The sequence below is a fragment of the Crinia signifera genome, chromosome 2 (assembly GCF_055691185.1).
Source record: "Crinia signifera chromosome 2, ASM5569118v1, whole genome shotgun sequence".
NCBI lineage: Eukaryota > Metazoa > Chordata > Amphibia > Anura > Myobatrachidae > Crinia > Crinia signifera.
In genome coordinates, this window is record NC_139218.1 from 3,861,297 (window position 1) to 3,880,916 (window position 19,620).

The window sequence follows — 19,620 nt, forward strand, 5'->3', positions numbered from 1 at the left end:
AAGGAGCAGAGCACCGTGTCCTCCTGGAGAGGGGCATGCTGGGAGGTATGGATAATGTATGATTGCCAGCACCTGTGGGGAGCTAGGTAACTCATAAGTAAGGTGTCACCACAGGTGCTGGCAATCATACATTACCAGGGAAGACCAGGTACAGAGCATTATGTCCTCCTGGAGAGGGGCATGCTGGGAGGTATGGGTAATGTATGATTGCCAGCACCTGTGGGGAGCTAGGTAACTGATAAGAAAGGTGTCACCACAGGTGTTGGCAATCCTACATTACCAGGGAAGCCCAGGAGCAGAGCAATGTGTCCTCCTGGAGAGGGGCATGCTGGGAGGTATGGATAATGTAGGATTGCCAGCACCTGTGGGGAGCTAGGTAACTGATAAGAAAGGTGTCACCACAGGTGCTGGCAATCATACATTACCAGGGAAGACCAGGAACAGAGCATTGTGTCCTCCTGGAGAGGGGCATGCTGGGAGGTATGGATAATGTAGGATTACCAGCACCTGTGGGGAGCTAGGTAACTGATAAGAAATGTGTCACCACAGGTGCTGGCAATCATACATTACTAGGGAAGCCCAGAAGCAGAGCATTGTGTCCTCCTGGAGAGGGGCATGCTGGGAGGTATGGATAATGTATGATTGCCAGCACCTGTGGTGAGCTAGGTAACTGATAAGAAAGGTGTCACCACAGGTGCTGGCAATCCTACATTACCAGGGAAGCCCAGGAGCAGAGCATTGTGTCCTCCTGGAGAGGGGCATGCTGGGAGGTATGGATAATGTATGATTACCAGCACCTGTGGGGAGCCAGGTAACTGATAAGAAAGGTGTCACCACAGGTGCTGGCAATCATACATTACCAGGGAAGCCCAGGAGCAGAGAATTGTGTCCTCCTGGAGAGGGGCATGCTGGGAGGTATGGATAATGTAGGATTGCCAGCACCTGTGGGGAGCTAGGTAACTCATAAGTAAGGTGTCACCACAGGTGCTGGCAATCATACATTACCAGGGAAGACCAGGTACAGAGCATTATGTCCTCCTGGAGAGGGGCATGCTGGGAGGTATGGGTAATGTATGATTGCCAGCACCTGTGGGGAGCTAGGTAACTGATAAGAAAGGTGTCACCACAGGTGTTGGCAATCCTACATTACCAGGGAAGCCCAGGAGCAGAGCAATGTGTCCTCCTAGAGAGGGGCATGCTGGGAGGTATGGATAATCTAGGATTGCCAGCACCTGTGGGGAGCTAGGTAACTGATAAGAAAGGTGTCACCACAGGTGCTGGCAATCATACATTACCAGGGAAGACCAGGAACAGAGCATTGTGTCCTCCTGGAGAGGGGCATGCTGGGAGGTATGGATAATGTAGGATTACAAGCACCTGTGGGGAGCTAGGTAACTGATAAGAAATGTGTCACCACAGGTGCTGGCAATCCTACATTACCAGGGAAGCCCAGGAACAGAGCAATGTGTCCTCCTGGAGAGGGGCATGCTGGGAGCTATGGGTAATATATGATTACCAGCACCTGTGGGGAGCTGGGTAACTGATAAGAAAGGTGTCACCACAGGTGCTGGCAATCCTACATTACCAGGGAAGCCCAGGAGCAGAGCATTGTGTCCTCCTGGAGAGGGGCATGCTGGGAGGTATGGATAATGTATGATTACCAGCACCTGTGGGGAGCCAGGTAACTGATAAGAAAGGTGTCACCACAGGTGCTGGCAATCATACATTACCAGGGAAGTCCAGGAACAGAGCATTGTGTCCTCCTGGAGAGGGGCATGCTGGGAGGTATGGATAATGTATGATTGCCAGCACCTGTGGGGAGCTAGGTAACTGATAAGAAAGGTGTCACCACAGGTGCTGGCAATCCTACATTACCAGGGAAGTCCAGGAACAGAGCATTGTGTCCTCCTGGAGAGGGGCATGCTGGGAGGTATGGATAATGTATGATTGCCAGCACCTGTGAGGAGCTAGGTAACTGATAAGAAAGGTGTCACCACAGGTGCTGGCAATCATACATTACCAGGGAAGCCCAGGAACAGAGCATTGTGTACTCCTGGAGAGGGGCCTGCTGGGAGGTATGGATAATGTATGATTGCCAGCACCTGTGGGGAGCTGGGTAACTGATAAGAAAGGTGTCACCACAGGTGCTGGCAATCATACATTACCAGGGAAGACCAGGAACTGAGCATTGTGTCCTCTTGGAGAGGGGCATGCTGGGAGGTATGGATAATGTAGGATTGCCAGCACCTGTGGGGAGCTAGGTAACTGATAAGAAAGGTGTCACCACAGGTGCTGGCAATCATACATTACCAGGGAAGCCCAGGAACAGAGCATTGTGTCCTCCTGGAGAGGGGCATGCTGGGAGGTATGGATAATGTAGGATTGCCAGCACCTGTGGGGAGCTAGGTAACTGATAAGAAAGGTGTCACCACAGGTGCTGGCAATCATACATTACCAGGGAAGCCCAGGAGCAGAGCATTGTGTCCTCCTGGAGAGGGGCATGCTGGGAGGTATGGATAATGTATGATTGCCAGCACCTGTGGGGAGCTAGGTAACTGGTAATAAAGGTGTCACCACAGGTGCTGACAATTATACATTACCAGGGAAGCCCAGGAACAGAGCATTGTGTCCTCCTGGAGAGGGGCATGCTGGGAGGTATGGATAATGTAGGATTGCCAGCACCTGTGAGGAGCTAGGTAACTGATAAGAAAGGTGTCACCACAGGTGCTGGTAATCATACATTACCAGGGAAGCCCAGGAACAGAGCGTTGTGTACTCCTGGAGAGGGGCCTGCTGGGAGGTATGGATAATGTATGATTGCCAGCACCTGTGGGGAGCTAGGTAACTGATAAGAAAGGTGTCACCACAGGTGCTGGCAATCATACATTACCGGGGAAGCCCAGGAGCAGAGCATTGTGTCCTCCTGGAGAGGGGCATGCTGGGAGGTATGGATAATGTATGATTGCCAGCACCTGTGGGGAGCTAGGTAACTGATAAGAAAGGTGTCACCACAGGTGCTGGCAATCATACATTACCGGGGAAGCCCAGGAGCAGAGCATTGTGTCCTCCTGGAGAGGGGCATGCTGGGAGGTATGGATAATGTATGATTGCCAGCACCTGTGGGGAGCTAGGTAACTGATAAGAAAGGTGTCACCACAGGTGCTGGCAATCATACATTACCAGGGAAGCCCAGGAACAGAGCATTGTGTACTCCTGGAGAGGGGCCTGCTGGGAGGTATGGATAATGTATGATTGCCAGCACCTGTGGGGAGCTAGGTAACTGATAAGAAAGGTGTCACCACAGGTGCTGGCAATCATACATTACCGGGGAAGCCCAGGAGCAGAGCATTGTGTCCTCCTGGAGAGGGGCATGCTGGGAGGTATGGATAATGTATGATTGCCAGCACCTGTGGGGAGCTAGGTAACTGATAAGAAAGGTGTCACCACAGGTGCTGGCAATCATACATTACCAGGGAAGCCCAGGAGCAGAGCATTGTGTCCTCCTGGAGAGGGGCATGCTGGGAGGTATGGATAATGTATGATTGCCAGCACCTGTGGGGAGCTAGGTAACTGATAAGAAAGGTGTCACCACAGGTGCTGGCAATCATACATTACCAGGGAAGCCCAGGAGCAGAGCATTGTGTCCTCCTGGAGAGGGGCATGCTGGGAGGTATGGATAATGTATGATTGCCAGCACCTGTGGGGAGCTAGGTAACTGATAAGAAAGGTGTCACCACAGGTGCTGGCAATCATACATTACCGGGGAAGCCCAGGAACAGAGCATTGTGTCCTCCTGGAGAGGGGCATGCTGGGAGGTATAGATAATGTATGATTGCCAGCACCTGTGAGGAGCTAGGTAACTGATAAGAAAGGTGTCACCACAGGTGCTGGCAATCATACATTACCAGGGAAGCCCAGGAGCAGAGCATTGTGTCCTCCTGGAGAGGGGCATGCTGGGAGGTATGGATAATGTATGATTGCCAGCACCTGTGGGGAGCTAGGTAACTGATAAGAAAGGTGTCACCACAGGTGCTGGCAATCATACATTACCGGGGAAGCCCAGGAACAGAGCATTGTGTCCTCCTGGAGAGGGGCATGCTGGGAGGTATAGATAATGTATGATTGCCAGCACCTGTGAGGAGCTAGGTAACTGATAAGAAAGGTGTCACCACAGGTGCTGGCAATCATACATTACCGGGGAAGCCCAGGAGCAGAGCATTGTGTCCTCCTGGAGAGGGGCATGCTGGGAGGTATGGATAATGTATGATTGCCAGCACCTGTGGGGAGCTAGGTAACTGATAAGAAAGGTGTCACCACAGGTGCTGGCAATCATACATTACCAGGGAAGCCCAGGAGCAGAGCATTGTGTCCTCCTGGAGAGGGGCATGCTGGGAGGTATGGATAATGTATGATTGCCAGCACCTGTGGGGAGCTGGGTAACTGATAAGAAAGGTGTCACCACAGGTGCTGCCAATCATACATTACCAGGGAAGCCCAGGAGCAGAGCATTGTGTCCTCCTGGAGAGGGGCATGCTGGGAGGTAAGTATAATGTATGATTGCCAGCACCTGTGGGGAGCTAGGTAACTGATAAGAAAGGTGTCACCACAGGTGCTGGCAATCATACATTACCAGGGAAGCCCAGAAACAGAACATTGTGTCCTCCTGGAGAGGGGCATGCTGGGAGGTATGCCTGAACTAGACAATGGTGGTTTTCCTGCTCACAGTCCGGTCCCCACCCATGTCTGCACACTGGCCTTTGTAGTGGGATGAATGGGTAGTTTAGTGGAAATGTGATCCGTGCTTTGAGGCCGGCCAGGTGCAGTAGTCATAGACTGGTAACCACAGGTGTCGCTGTACAGCACACAGCAATGCATGGACCTCAGGCACAAGGCTGACACGTTACATGTTACCCAACTTACATGCTACATATAACACGGCTCACACATTACATATAATACAGCTCACACATTGCATATAACACGGCTCACACATTACATATAATACAGCTCACACATTGCATATAACACGGCTCACACACACAGTTACCTCCCCTCCTGCATTCTGCAGGAGACTCCCTGAAATAACAGCAATCTCCCTCTCTCCATCATTAATCTAGCAATCTCCCTCATGTCACCAATCCCACATTACACTGTTACATCATAGTTACCTCCCCTCCTGCATTCTGCAGGAGACTCCCTTACATACAGTAGCATTAATCTCCCTCTCTCCCTCATTAGACTAGCAATCTCCCTCATGTCACCTAGCCCACATTACACTTTTACATCAGTTACCTACCCTCCTGCATTCTGCAGGAGACTCCCTGACATAGCAGCAATCTCCCTCTCTCCCTCATTAGTCTAGCAATCTCCCTCATGTCACCTAGCCCACATTACACTGTTACATTTTAGGGGAAAAAAAGGAATAAGAGACAGATACATTTACATTGAATCATCAGCACCATTTCCCAGCACGTTACCAAGTATAGTATCTCTTACTAACTGCTTTGGGCTCATCTACATTTGGATATAATTAATTTTAAAAGATTCTAGGTGCCACGTTCACAATCTCTTTTCACAATCTCTCCATATATGGAAGTAGACACGCCCCTTTTAGGTGGAGCATGTCACGCCCCTTTAATGGAGCACAGGGAAAACTTCTACTACCAACTATAATCTCCCTGAAACTCGTTTTCAAAAGTAGGCAAGTATGCTCACACATTGCATATAACACGGCACACACATTGCATATAACATGGCTCACACGCTACATATTACACGCCTCTCACCATACCTCCCAGCATGCCCCTCTCCGGGAGGACACAATGCTCCGCTCCTGGACTTCCCTCTTCATGTATGATTACCATCATCTGTGTTGAGCAGGTTAATTGATGAGATCGGTGTTTCAACACAGGGGATGGTAATCATACATTAAGATGGAAGTGCAGGAGTGGAGCATTGTGTCCTCCTAGAGAGGGGCATGCTGGGAGGTATGGACATATGACATGTAACATTGCACAACTCACATGCTACATATTACACAGCTCATGCATTAAATATGGCTCACACGTAAAAAGTTTTTTAAATTGTTTTATACAAATTTATATTAAATCGTCGAATTGTCATTTGTCTGTAATTATTACAGTTTTTATATCTGGTGGTGGAGCTATACAACAGCGGCACACTCTGATTCTGTTTTCTATCCATATAGATATATATCATGTGGATAAAACCGGCACTCCAGCGGTGAACCTGTGGTGTAAAGGCTCAGGTGCCTTCCCAACTCCAGAGAGCAACCTCAGGCACACAGGGACAGACAGAAGGCGGCACTCTGAGGCAGACGTATCCTGATGCAAAAAGGTGCTTTAATGGGCAACGCAACCGTCCCTTTCTCAAGCCAAAGGGAGAAAGGGAAGGTTGCCCCGAAACGTGGCCCATTAAAGCACCTTTTTGCATCAAGATACGTCTGCCTCAGAGTGCAGCCTTCTGTCTGTTCATATATATATATATATATATATACAGTGGTCGAAGTGGAAATTTTGAAGTGGGGGTATGGAAATTTTGAAGTGGGGGTATGGAAAAGTAAAGAGTGAATATAGTGCGCACCTTCGGACACCCCCCTGTCCATCAACGTCCCCTGCCAGACTGCCCCGTTGTACAGGGGTATTACAAAAGCACAATATGTGCTGCTGAGTGATCAGAGAGCATCCTGAGGGGGGAAAAAACTTTTTTTTTTTTATCTTCAGATTAAAGTGGGGGTATGCCATACCCCCGTATACCGCCCCACTTCGACCACTGTGTATATATATATATATATATATATATATATATATATATATATATATATATATATGTCGAGACCCCAACTGTCTGTGAATTATAAGGGGGCACCCCCCTCCATACACTGCTGTAGTAGTATAATACTGAGTGTTCTCCAATCCTAAGCGTCTGTCTCCCCCCTCTGGTCAGTGTGAGGTACTGCATGCCACACAGTTCTGCCCAGTATGAGGACAGCTGGTAGGACTACTCCTTTGTCTGGGAGAAACAGGCTGTTGTTACAGTATTACATACTTCCCAACATGACCCTCTCCAGGAGGACACAGTGCTCTGCTCCTGCACTTTCCTCTTAATTAATAATTGCCATCACCTGTGGAGAAACACCTTTCTTATTAGTTAACCTGTTAAATACAGGTGATGGCAATCATACATTAAGAGCAGAAGCAGAGTAATCTGTCCCTCCTGGCATGGGTCATGTTGGGAGGTATGGTATTAGCCTGATGCCTGGGCATTCTCAGGCAATAACACATGGCATCTGGGATACGGATCCAGGCCCATATATTATCATGGAAACGTGCCTGTAAGGGCTGGTCATCTGATTACCAGGCGTAATCCCTGATAAGTGCCAGTAATCGGGGATAATTACACAGCCCCGGGGGAATCCATCAGCTGCTGTAATTAATTACTGTAACTAATTACACAGTGCCCAGGGCATAGGTTTTATTGATGGACCCTAGATAGATAGAAGGATGTACAATGTCACCCCCACCCTACCAGTGTGTACCCACCATTAAAGCCCCATACACACTAGAAACAGGCTACTGAGTGATATTGTTCACAGTATCGTCTAGTGCTGGGGCAGCCAACCCTAGTCCTCGAGAGCTACCAACAGTGCATGTTTTGCAGGTCTCCTCACAGAATCACAAGTGAGCTAATTAGCTCCGTGTATCTTTTAAAATGTGTCAGTGATTAATGAGTGCAGCAGCTAGGTTGTCTGGAAAATGTAAACTGTTGGTAGCGCTCGAGGGCTAGGGTTGGCTACCACTGGTCTAGTGTATACACTCAATAGCGTTACATACCTCCCAGCATGCCCCTCTCCAGGAGGACACAATGCTCTGTTCCTGGGCTTCCCTGGTAATGTAGGATTGCCAGCACCTGTGGAGAAACACCTTTATTATCAGTTACCTAGCTCCCCACAGGTGCTGGTAATCATACATTATCCATACCTCCCAGCATGCCCCTCTCCAGGAGGACACAATGCTCTGTTCCTGGGCTTCCCTGGTAATGTATGATTGCCAGCACCTGTGGTGACACCTTTCTTATCAGTTACCTAGCTCCCCACAGGTGCTGGCAATCCTACATTATCCATACCTCCCAGCATGCCCCTCTCCAGGAGGACACAATGCTCTGTTCCTGGGGTTCCCTGGTAATGTAGGATTGCCAGCACCTTTGGTGACACCTTTCTTATCAGTTACCTAGCTCCCCACAGGTGCTGGCAATCATACATTATCCATACCTCCCAGCATGACCCTCTCCAGGAGGACACAATGCTCTGCTCCTGGGCTTCCCTGTAATGTATGATTGCCAGCACCTGTGGTGACACCTTTCTTATCAGTTACCTAGCTCCCCACAGGTGCTGGCAATCATACATTATCCATACCTCCCAGCATGCCCCTCTCCAGGAGGACACAATGCTCTGCTCCTGGGCTTCCCTGGTAATGTATGATTGCCAGCACCTGTGGTGACACCTTTCTTATCACTTACCTACTGTAGCTCCCCACAGGTGCTGGCAATCATCGCTTCTCTGCCTTTTGGCTAAGATCATGTGCAGTATCTGTTCTGATCAGTGGGTATGTACTGGCCCCTGGCAGAAGAATAGAGAAAGACTGGACTGAGTAACTGCTCTGATGGTCGGAGGGGATGGAATCCCTCATGCTTGGGAGTGGGGAAAAGTCTGGCTGAGTAACCTAACCTTGGGATGGGAGAAACACTGAGACTGAGTAGATTGCTCTTCTGAGGGGGCCTCAACCCTGTCACAGGTGGTGGATTAGATGGTATTGTGTGGTGCACAGGAATGGATGATTGACCAGAAGATGTAAGTGTAAAACGAGCAGGTTTAATGAAAGAACTCATATATATAAATGACATGAACTTGAATCAGATACTTCTTAGATGAGCAGTCACAAATCATAAATAATACGTCTTTGCAATAACCTTGGAAAGACCTGAGAAACAAGTCTTTGCATAAATATTGGAATTGGTGTTTGAAGATTGATTGGACGATTGAATGATTGGACAATTGGATGATTGAAGATTGGATGATTGAAGATTGGATGATTGAAGATTGGATGATTGAAGATAGGATCTGGATCAGGAGGTGGAACCGGAGGGTACCGTGATGGTCCAGTGGCTACCCGGAAATGGAGGTGGATCAATGGACCAGATACCAGGAAGAGGCTGAGATGAGGTCAGAGGCCAGCAGGGACTACTGACAGGCAGGACACAGTGAGCAGAGGCACTAGCAGGAGTCAGGATCTTCCCAGAGCTGTGTCCTCCAAAGAGACTCTGTACTGACTCAGGATAGCCTAGGCAGATCCCCTTTATGTCAAGGGGTTTGCTGCCATTGGCCACCTGGACAGAGGAGGAGGGAAAGACCCAGACCTGGCCAATCATGGTTTTGCCCTTTTCCAAGATGATGGTACCAGCCTCTGAGCACCTACCAACACACAGTCAGACTGCCACGCCTCCAACAAGCTTTTCAGAGCCAGCATCCTGAGCCGCCATGACCTGCTGCCACCAGCCCGACCAAGGACTCCACCGGACACATGCCCGCCATGTTGCCGCATGGCGGCGTGTGACAATAACCTCTCCTTTCTGGGTGGCCTCCAGACACTTACATCTTTTAAGTGGATTTCTGCAAAATAATAGTTTAACCTGTTTTAGAGCATGTAGATCAGTCTCCTCTACCCAGGAGTTCACTTGAGGACCATAACCCGACCATTCAACCAAGAACTGTCGACGATCATTGCGATAACGACAGTCCAGAATTCTCTTGACCTCGAATTCAGTTTTTCTTTCTGTATTGATGGTTGGAGGTTTAGGTACCCGTCTCTGATACATATTTAGCCTCAACGGTTTCAACAGAGAAATATGAAAAGAATTTAAGATTTTCATGGAGGATGGGAATCTCAAGCGATAAGCCACAGGATTGATGACCTGAATTATCGGATATGGTCCTATAAAACGTGGGGCCAACTTCATTGATGGAAGTGGTAGGTTCCGAGTTGACAAGCAGACTATGTCCCCTACCTTTAGATTTGGTACTGCCCTTCTCCTCTTATCGGCAAATCTTTTGTAATGAACAGAGGCTTTAAGAAGAGACTTGTGGACCTGGGACCAGATTTTGGAAAAATGGTGCAAGGAAGAGGTTACTGCCGGTATCTCAGCTGTTGGTAAACTTGTGAATTCTGGAGCTCTGGGATGTTTGCCAAAGACGGTGAAAAATTGAGTTGTTCCTGAAGAGAAGTGATAGGATTTTTATGAGCAAACTCTGCCCAGGGTAGTAAGTCAAACCAGTCCTCTTGTGAAGAAGCTACAAAAAGACGGACGAAGGTTTCCAAATCTTGGTTGACACGCTCAGTTTGACCGTTGGTTTGAGGATGGTAAGCAGTAGAAAAATTGAGTTTCACCTGAACAGCAGAACATAATGATTTCCAGAATCTAGCAACGAATTGTACTCCTCTATCGAAAACAATCTCCTTGGGGAGACAGTGGAGCTTGAAGATGGTATTGATGAAGACTTGCACAAGGACTGGTGCTGATGAGAGAGTTTTTAGTGGGTAGAAATGGACCATTTTCGAAAACCTATCAACCACCACCCAAATGTCCATTTCAAGGTGGCAATTCAGATATAAAGTCCATGGACAAATAGGTCCAGGGTTCTATGGGCACGGGAAGAGGCAAGAGAGCTCCAGCTGGAGAAGTACGAGGAGTTTTATGCTGTGCACATTTGATACAGGAAGAGACAACGTTGGTTACACCAGTTTGGATGGTAGGCCACCAATAAGACCGTATCAGAAACTCCAGGGTCTTACCGAATTCCAGGATGACCGACGAAATGAGAAGAATGAGTTTCTTGGAGAAGTATGCACAGGGACGCAGTTCTTAGTTTTCTCCTTTCTGTGACAAGATGGCTCCAACACCTTCAGAGGATGCGTCAACCTCCAGGAAAAAAGGCTCATCTACCTCCAGCTGTTGAAGAATGGGAGCAGTCACAAAGGCTTGTTTCAATAGCTGGAAGGCATTGATGGCTTCAGGGGACCAGTGACTTGGATCTGCCCCCTTTCGGGTGAGGGCTGTGAGTGGCGCCGCTATGGTAGAGAAGTTTCAAATGAAGCGGCGTTAGTAGTTGGAGAACCCCAGTAATCTCTGTATCCCTTTACGGGTTTTGGGTGCTGTCCAGTCTAGAATGGCCTTTACTTTCAAGGGGTCCATTTCTAACCCAGTGCTGGATAGGATGTGACCAAGGAATGGAATGTAAGAAACCTCAAAGACACATTTTTCCCAATTTGCAGAACAGTTGATTCTGACGACGCTGTAGAACTTCCTTTACTGTCTTTTTATGAAGAAGAATGTTGGGAGAAAAAATAAAGAATATCGTCCAGATAAACAACCACGGAAGTGTATAACAAGTCTCTGAAGATATCATTAACAAACTGTTGAAAGACAGCGGGAGCATTACATAGGCCGAATGGCATTACCAAATTTGCTTTTTGCACTGACTTTGCACTGACCCAGGATAGCCTAGGCAGATCCCCTTTATGGCAAGGGGGTTGCTGCCATTGGCCATCTGGACAGAGGAGGAGGGAAAGACACAGACCTGCGCCGGCCTCCCAGCACCTACCAACACACAGTCAGACTGCCACGTCTCCAACAATCTATTCAGAGCCAGCATCCTGAGCCGCCATGACCTGCTGCCGCCAGCCTGACCGAGGACTCCACCGGACACATGCCAGCCGGCGGCAGACACGGACGGGTGAGTACTGTGCGCACCATATTGCCGCACTGCGGCGTGTGACAAACCCCTAAGGAAGTCACTCGAAAAGCCCAGTGGAGTATCCATTGCCATGCCAGGGCCTGGAAAGTGCCCTATGATGGGAGCAGAGAAACACTTGGTCGGACGCTGACTGGCTGGCTGGCTGGCTGCCTGGAGCCCGAGGTTGCACTGTGGGGAAACTCGGGGGTGCCAGAACCTGCACGGGTGATCCCCATCACCATGCACAAGTATGGCACTTGCACTGTGATTAAACCCTCCAGGTTAGGCTACACGTCCTTACCCTGGGCCTTTTGGCTGGGGTAGGACAGTTTTTCCCACCCCCACCCCGGCCTTCTGGGTGGGGTATCTTTATTATTTATTTCTCCTCTTTCTTCACTTTTCAAGTTTTCTGTGTTCTGTAGTGTGTAACTTTTTTTGGGTTGTGTGGTTGACCCTTATGGGCCATCCACTCCCCAATGAACCAAAGCTCTCATCCTTTTGGGGAGAGCTTCGGTCCCTCGAGGGCGACCCGAGCTGCAAAGCGGAGGGAAACCTAATGCAGGTCTCTCCAAATCTTTGGGTGCAGAGGACCACCGTCCTAACCCTTCCGGGGGTTGAGCAAAGAGGGTCTCTCTAAGCAGCGGCGAGGACCCACCGATCACTTTTTTCCCTCTCTTCAGCCTTATGGCTGAGAGGGGTTAGGGGAGTAACGGGGCCCTTCTCCTTTGGGAGAGGGTTCATAAGTACGTACGGCCCCCTGCATAGGGTTGCCACCCCTCCCAGATTTCCAGGATTCTCCTGTTTTGGGTGGCAACCCTACCGGAGCCTTTTCCAGTCTCCCGGCTCCTCCATCCCACCGCAGCCTCTCCACTCTATTCCCCCCCTTCCCCCCGTAGCCTCTCCGCTCTAACCCGAAACCCCCCCCAGCCACCATCAGACGCACTTCTTGCTAGCGCTGTCATCCGGCTGCCCGACCTCCTGCACGCCCGTCACTCCTCCTGCCTTCCAGCTGCCCTGCCCAGCCCAGCCACACTGTGCCAGCCTGCCCACCAATGCAATATTATTACCAGGTAAAATGTAGGTAATCTACAAACATGGATAATGTGTATATATACTGGATGTATATGCATGTATAATATACACACACACACACACACACACACACACACACATATATATATATACACACACACATGCAGGGGCGGATCCAGACTTTTCTTCTAGGGGGGGGGGGCGTTTTACTGTTTAATTTTGCCCCTCCCCCATCCAGTCTGACTCCTCCCCTTCCTTCCTGACCGACGACAACTTATAGAACAGTTGCACTTAACCCAGGGGTTCCCAATCTTTTTTTAATCACGGCACCCTAGAGTATAAGAATTTTAATTATTTATAATAATATATAATAATTTGAGTTGGTCCTGGACTACCAACCCAGGGCACCTCTGCATGTGTCCCGAGGCACCCCAGGGAGCCACGGCGCACAGTTTGGGAACCACTGACTTAACCAGTTGCTCGCAGATCCCGGAGATGCCCCCCATACAATACACGGAGCACAGCAGTCAGCCTCCTAGTGATGAAAGGCTTGCTGACATTCGTCACACAGGGCTGGACGCTCTGGGTCGCCGGGAACTCATGTGCTGTGGCTGTCTATCTGCCACCCAGCCACTGACACTCACTGACCGCTCCGGGCTCCCGGAAGATTGCGTGCTGCAGTTGTCTGACTGACACCCAGCCGGACGTTGATGTGCTGCGGCTCCCTGGCTGACACTCCGCACGGGGCTGGGGCGGCTACTCCCGGTCAGCTGTAAACTTGTGCGCTGCGCAGACTTTCAGGGGCAGATATAGACTTCCTAGGGGGGGGGGGGAATCGCCCACTTCACCCCCCTCTGTATCCGCGCCTGCACACATGTATAATATATATATGTGTGTATATTATAGATGTGTGTGTGTATATATATATATATATATATATATGTGTACACACACACATTATATATATATATATAGTAATCCAAACACTCCCACAGCAGTGGGAATAAACGGCACACAAGGAGAAAGCAAAAAAGTGTATTGAGTATTGAGGTACGAGGGGAACGTTTCGGGGTATCAGCCCCGTCTTCAGCCCCAACCTACAGCAGTGAAGTGCAATACAATCAAACAATTTATACTTACCTGACCAGGGATTCCCTGCAGACACATCGTCAGCGTGCCTCTGTCCGCCGGAAGCAGTCAGCTCACTGTTTCCTGTGTGCGGCGCAAGTGACAGGTTGCTAGGCAACCAACAGCTTGCGCTCCACAATACAGGATGTGCAGCGTTCCACACAGCCGGACGGAGCATAGGTCTGCTGCGACTGTGTGCAGGTACCCCGGGCCAGGAGTAACAATAAAACAAAGGCTGCTTACCGTCCTGGATCCAGCTCCAGACCCTCATCACCGAATGGCCAATGGCATGGTCCTAGAACCCGGTCCCCATCTACCCACAGCGTGCCTCTGGGTTGGGACACGCCGCCTGGTGTCATGGTCGACACAGGAGCCAGGCAACATGTCACAGTGCCGACATGGTGCTTGTGTCTGGGCTTCTTGATCTCTAGCAGGTAGCCAGCCTAAAAAAACAAAAGTGAAAAAAGACATGGTGAATAAAAACAATTACATTAAAAATGGCACAAAAATAACAGTCACATACAATGCATAACAGACTGGAGAATAAACAATGAACCACAGAATGAAGGGACTCAGCAAGGTCCTCAGACCAAACTGTTCCAATTTATCTTCTCATTGAGGCCATCAGGATAGATGGTCCCCAACCGAAAAATCCACTCTGATTCTCTATTTAATAATTTTTTTGACCTGTCTCCACCCTGCAGGGTTTCGGCTATATGATCAATCATAAAATATTTCAGAGCGGAGATGGGATGACCACATTTCTTGAAATGGCGAGCCACCGGTTGGTCCACCTCCCTGCTCCGGAGGGACAGGTTGATGGCCAACCGGTGAGCCACCATTCTTTCTCTAAAAGTGCGGGTAGTTTGCCCTATGTAATAGAGCCCGCATGGACAAACAATGATGTACACCACATAAGACATCCTGCAGGTGAGCACCTGCCTGATGTCATACATTTTGGACCCATGTGGATGTTTGAATTGTTTACACACAATAAGGTGTTTACAAGTTTTGCATGACAAGCAACTGTAGCACCCGGTTGCTTTGGTATACAGTAGGTATTGGGTGGCTTAGGAATTCCCATACCAGTGATGTCAGCCTTTACTAGATGGCCCTGAGATTGGGGCCTCTACAAAAGGCTGCCAAAGGTCTAACTGACTTCAGTCCTGATAAATCAGGATCGGTTTTAACAATTGGCCAGAGGGCATTCGTGGCGTGTCTGATCACCACGCTGGCCGTGGAGAATGAACTGGACCAGGGTAGTACAGCTGCCGGGTTTTGGACCCTAGGGGTGAGCAGTTCTGTTTTAGACATTTGCAGAACTTCTTCTTTTTGTAATGTAAGCATATTGAGGTTGTAGCCTCGTGCCACAAATTTGGAGACTAACATATCCAGTCGAGCTTCAACTTCAGAAGGGATGCTGATGATGCGGGCAACCTGCATCATCTGCGAGCATGGCAAGCCCCGTTTGAGGGCTGGTGGGTGGTGACTTGAGCCCATCAAAAAAGTGTTCCTATCGACGTCCTTGAAAAAAACATCTGTGCTAATTTTGTTGTTTTTAATGGATACTGCAACATCAAGGAAGTGGGTCTTAACACTACTGAAAGATGCCTTATACTAGATGGTAGAAGTACCGGTATTAATATCGGTGATGAGTTTAAGCAACGCCTCCTGTCCACCCGTCCACAAGACGAAAATATCATCAATGTAGCGGGTGAACAGGAGCAAGTGATCCCTAACGGCAGGATCTGAAAAAAATCTAATTTCCTCCTCAAAGAACATGAAGATATTAGCATAAGAGGGGGCCACAGGAGACCCCATGGCACACCCTCTTAGCTGCAGGTAGTACCCACCGTCGAATAAAAAATAATTGCGCTGTAACGTAAGAGTAAGTAACTCTACGAATAACTTATGATCAAAAACATTGGGATTCAGAAACTGGGCAATAAACCTGTGTACCACCTCCACCCCAACAGCATGTGGGATGGAGGTGTACAAGCTGCATACATCAAGGCAAACCATGATGGTTCCCTCAGGTACCACATCTACTTGGTCCAGCAATTGTAAGAAGCTGGTGGTATCTTTTAAAAAGGATGGTTTAAGATGTAGCAAGGGTTGCAGTAAGTGGTCCAACAGTTGGGCAACAGTTTGATACAATGAGTCTCGTGCCGATATAATATAAGGGTCTTTATGTACTTTGGGTAAAGAATAGAGTACAGGGACAACCAGGTGTTCCCTGTAAACTGCTTTCAGCATCTTAGAGGAGATCTTCCCATCTTGAACGGCTTTGAAAAGGATGTTGAGCAGTTCCTGTTGATATTTCAGTGGGGTTGGCATTCAGTTTCTTGTAGACGAGGGCATCAGAAAGTTGGTTTTGAAGCTCTTGGCGATACTTTGTGATATCTTGGACAACAATTGCCCCGCCTTTATCGGCGGGTCTAATTACTGATTACTAACAAGAATTTAGAATTCTCGTCGGCACCAGCCAAGATGAAAAAGAATCTGACTAGGCCTGAAACACAAGCGCTGAGTGCCTTGAGTAAGTATGAGGATATAGTAATCAGACCCGCCGATAAAGGCGGGGCATTGTTGTCTAAATATCACAAAGTATCGCCAAGAGCTTTAAAACCAACTTTCTGATGCCCTTGTCTACAAGAAACTGAATGCCAACCCCACTGTGAAATAGTAGGGTGTAGTTTAGTAGGGTGTTTTTGAGTCAGCGGCTCCCCACTGGTGGAGGTCATGACACAGGAAAACAGGAAGCTGGGTAGTGATAGGGGTGTGTGGGCATAAGGGGGACTAAAGAGGAGGGTGGGGGACACTGTGCAGCTTCTGCCAGTGGATGGGGGTCCAGCATGGCAGCACAGGAGTACAGGATGGTGGCCCTGAGTCAGTGTCTCTTTCTACTGGTGCATGAGAGCATGAGAGCAGGAGGCTTGGCTATGAGGCATGATAGGGGTATGTGGGCAACACAGGGTGAGCGGGTCCCCACTGGCGGAAGTTTCGGGGCAGGAGAATAGGAGGCAGGGCAGTGATAGAGGTGTGTGGGCATGAGGGGTAGTAAAGGTTTTTGGCTGTTGCAGAGTAGGTATGGGGATTGGTGCAGACATCATCGATGGTTGGCATTGATGGCAATTTTGCACCCTGCCATCGATAGTAGTAACATATTACTTGGATAACCATCGATTGTTGTAGCTATCGATGGTCATCCATTATATCTAACTGAATAGGCCGTGGGTCAATCAGAACTCGGTGGCGGGACTTCCGGGTGGGGAGGGGGGGGGGTGGCGGAGCTATGCTCCGTGTCCCGGCACCTTAAAAAAATTTGAAACTTGATCGGTTCTCCTTTGCCATTGATGTAGGGAAACCATCTGGTCCTCCCACATCGATGGCAAAAGTATTCAACATCGGCCATAAACCATTGATGATTTGAAATCATTGATGGTTGATGGGCATCCCTAGAACTGGAAGAGGGTGGGGGACAGTATGCAGCTCCTGGCAGTGGGTGAGCGTCTCCTCCCACTGGGAGGGAGTAAGGGGGTGCATGAGAGCAGGAGTCTGTATAATAGTGGTATGTGTGCAAGACATTGATAAAAGTTGTGGCGCTGGTGCAGAGGACCGTGGGGACACTTCTGACAGTGGGGGAACCTGCAGCGCGGCAGCTAGGGCCGGATTTCCCACCTAGGGGCGGCACCTGCTTGTGGCGGTACAGGATCCCCCATTCTCACGGGGGTATGTGAAATGCTGGAGCGGGGTCGCGGGGGGGGGTCGCAAATCGCTGGAGGGGGGTGCGGGAGGTGCCGTGAATCGCGGGAGTGAATCGCGGGAGGGGGTCTGCGAATCGCGGGAGGGGGCGTGGGAGGGGGGTGAATCGTGGGAGGGGGGTGCGGGGGTGCCGTGAATTGCGGGGGGCCGAGAATCGCGGGAGGCCCGCGAATCGCAGGAGGGGGGATCGCGGGGGGACGCAAATCACGGGAGGGGGTCCGCAGGGGGTGCCATGAATCGCGGGAGGGGGCTTGGGTCTGAAAATCGCGGTAGGGGGGGGGGGGGGGCTAGAAGAACTCCTACTCCTGAGGCTTCATTTAAACCACGAGGGTCTAGGGTAACCAGATACATAATCCATTTGCTTTCTAGTTGCAATAGGCGCAAACCTCTATTGCCACCCCTAATAGATGCCTCTACATGATCAATCATGCGGTATTTGATGCTAGTTAAACTGTGGCTCATCTGTGCAAAATGACGGGCCACTGGTTGGGGACTGGAACCAGTCAATAGGGTTGCCTTGATGGCTCAACGGTGCGCGCTCATGCGCTCTTTAAAAGCGTGCTCCGTTTTTCCTATGTAACTCTTTCCGCAAGGACACAGGATTTGATATACTACAAGTTTTGAATTGCAATTTAAAGTATGTCTGATTTCCAGCGGTTTTCCTGACTGGGGGTGGTAAAACAAAGTACCCAGGATGAGAAATTTACAAGTTATGCATGTGCACCTTATACATCCTAAAACTTTTTTGCCCACACTAGTTTTTTCTACAGGAGTGTATGTTTTTACTAACATGTTACGTAAATTTTTTGATCTTTTGTAACATGGCAAAATAGTTTTAGATCATTTTAAATCGGGATCTGATTTTACCAAGGCCCAATGTTTCTTCACTATTTTAGTGATATCTGGGCTATAATTGGTGTAGGTGCTGACCCAGGGTACAACACTCTGGTTCTCTAGCGTAACCTGTTTTATCTTGGGTTTTAACCATGACTCTGTCTAATGTCTGAACCTGTTCTTTGGCACTAAGTAGCGCATTTTTGTTGTAACCCCTTGTAACGATCAGATCAGGTGATCGATCAAATTAACGTATGCCTCCTGTTATGATTATCTGTTCGATCAATGTATGTCTGATATTGTTGTAAAGTTATGTTTCCTGTGAGCATTATGTTTGGAATCAGGACATGTCTTGTATTATGTGTGTAAACTGCAGGTGACCCTGGTTTGAGTTTGAGGCCTGTATTCCCTCAGTTTGACCATCTGTAGAAATCCTCTGAAGTTAGGATGTCAGATAAGATCGGAAACCCCTCATAAACCACATTGGGGGGAAGAGCAATAGTGTCCGGCCAACAGGCCAAAGTTGCTCTGGCCCTCCACTAAATTACCACTTGAGGAATGTATAAAATCTACTTCAAAGCAGGGACAAATCCTTCATGGGAAAGATCCTATATCTATGGACCTTCCCTAGGATCAGCAAGAGAATGGTTAAAAATCCCAAGGGTGGGAGGGATGAGGGAGGCTGCAGATAAAACCTCTGTACCTTTGAATACCCAGTGGTACTTCTGGGGGATCAGCAAGCTGGCTGGAAGCGACCCGTTTGATTCAGGTGGAACCCCCCCGCCCACTACAGAATGAGTTCTTGGGTGTAAGATACCGTTCTGTCATTTTTTCCCCTTTTATTTTATTTCTGAATTGCATTTATCTTGTGTGTACTTTTAAAATCATTTTAATAACTTGTAACCATTTTTATCACTTAAAGCTCTGTAGTATTTCTAGGAATAAATCATATAATTCTCATAATTCTCAGCTGTAAGTCCACGGAGAGCGTGTTACCATTTTTATATTGCATTGTGTGGTCAGGTGCGAGCCAAGCCGCTCCTTGCGCAGTT

General features: G+C 48.9%; 1 pseudogene; it reads left to right on the top strand.

The window, feature by feature from the left end:
- Positions 1–8,569: 8,569 nt before the first annotated feature.
- Positions 8,570–8,705, top strand: LOC146060912 (U2 spliceosomal RNA; annotated as a pseudogene).
- The last annotated feature ends 10,915 nt before the right edge of the window (positions 8,706–19,620 follow it).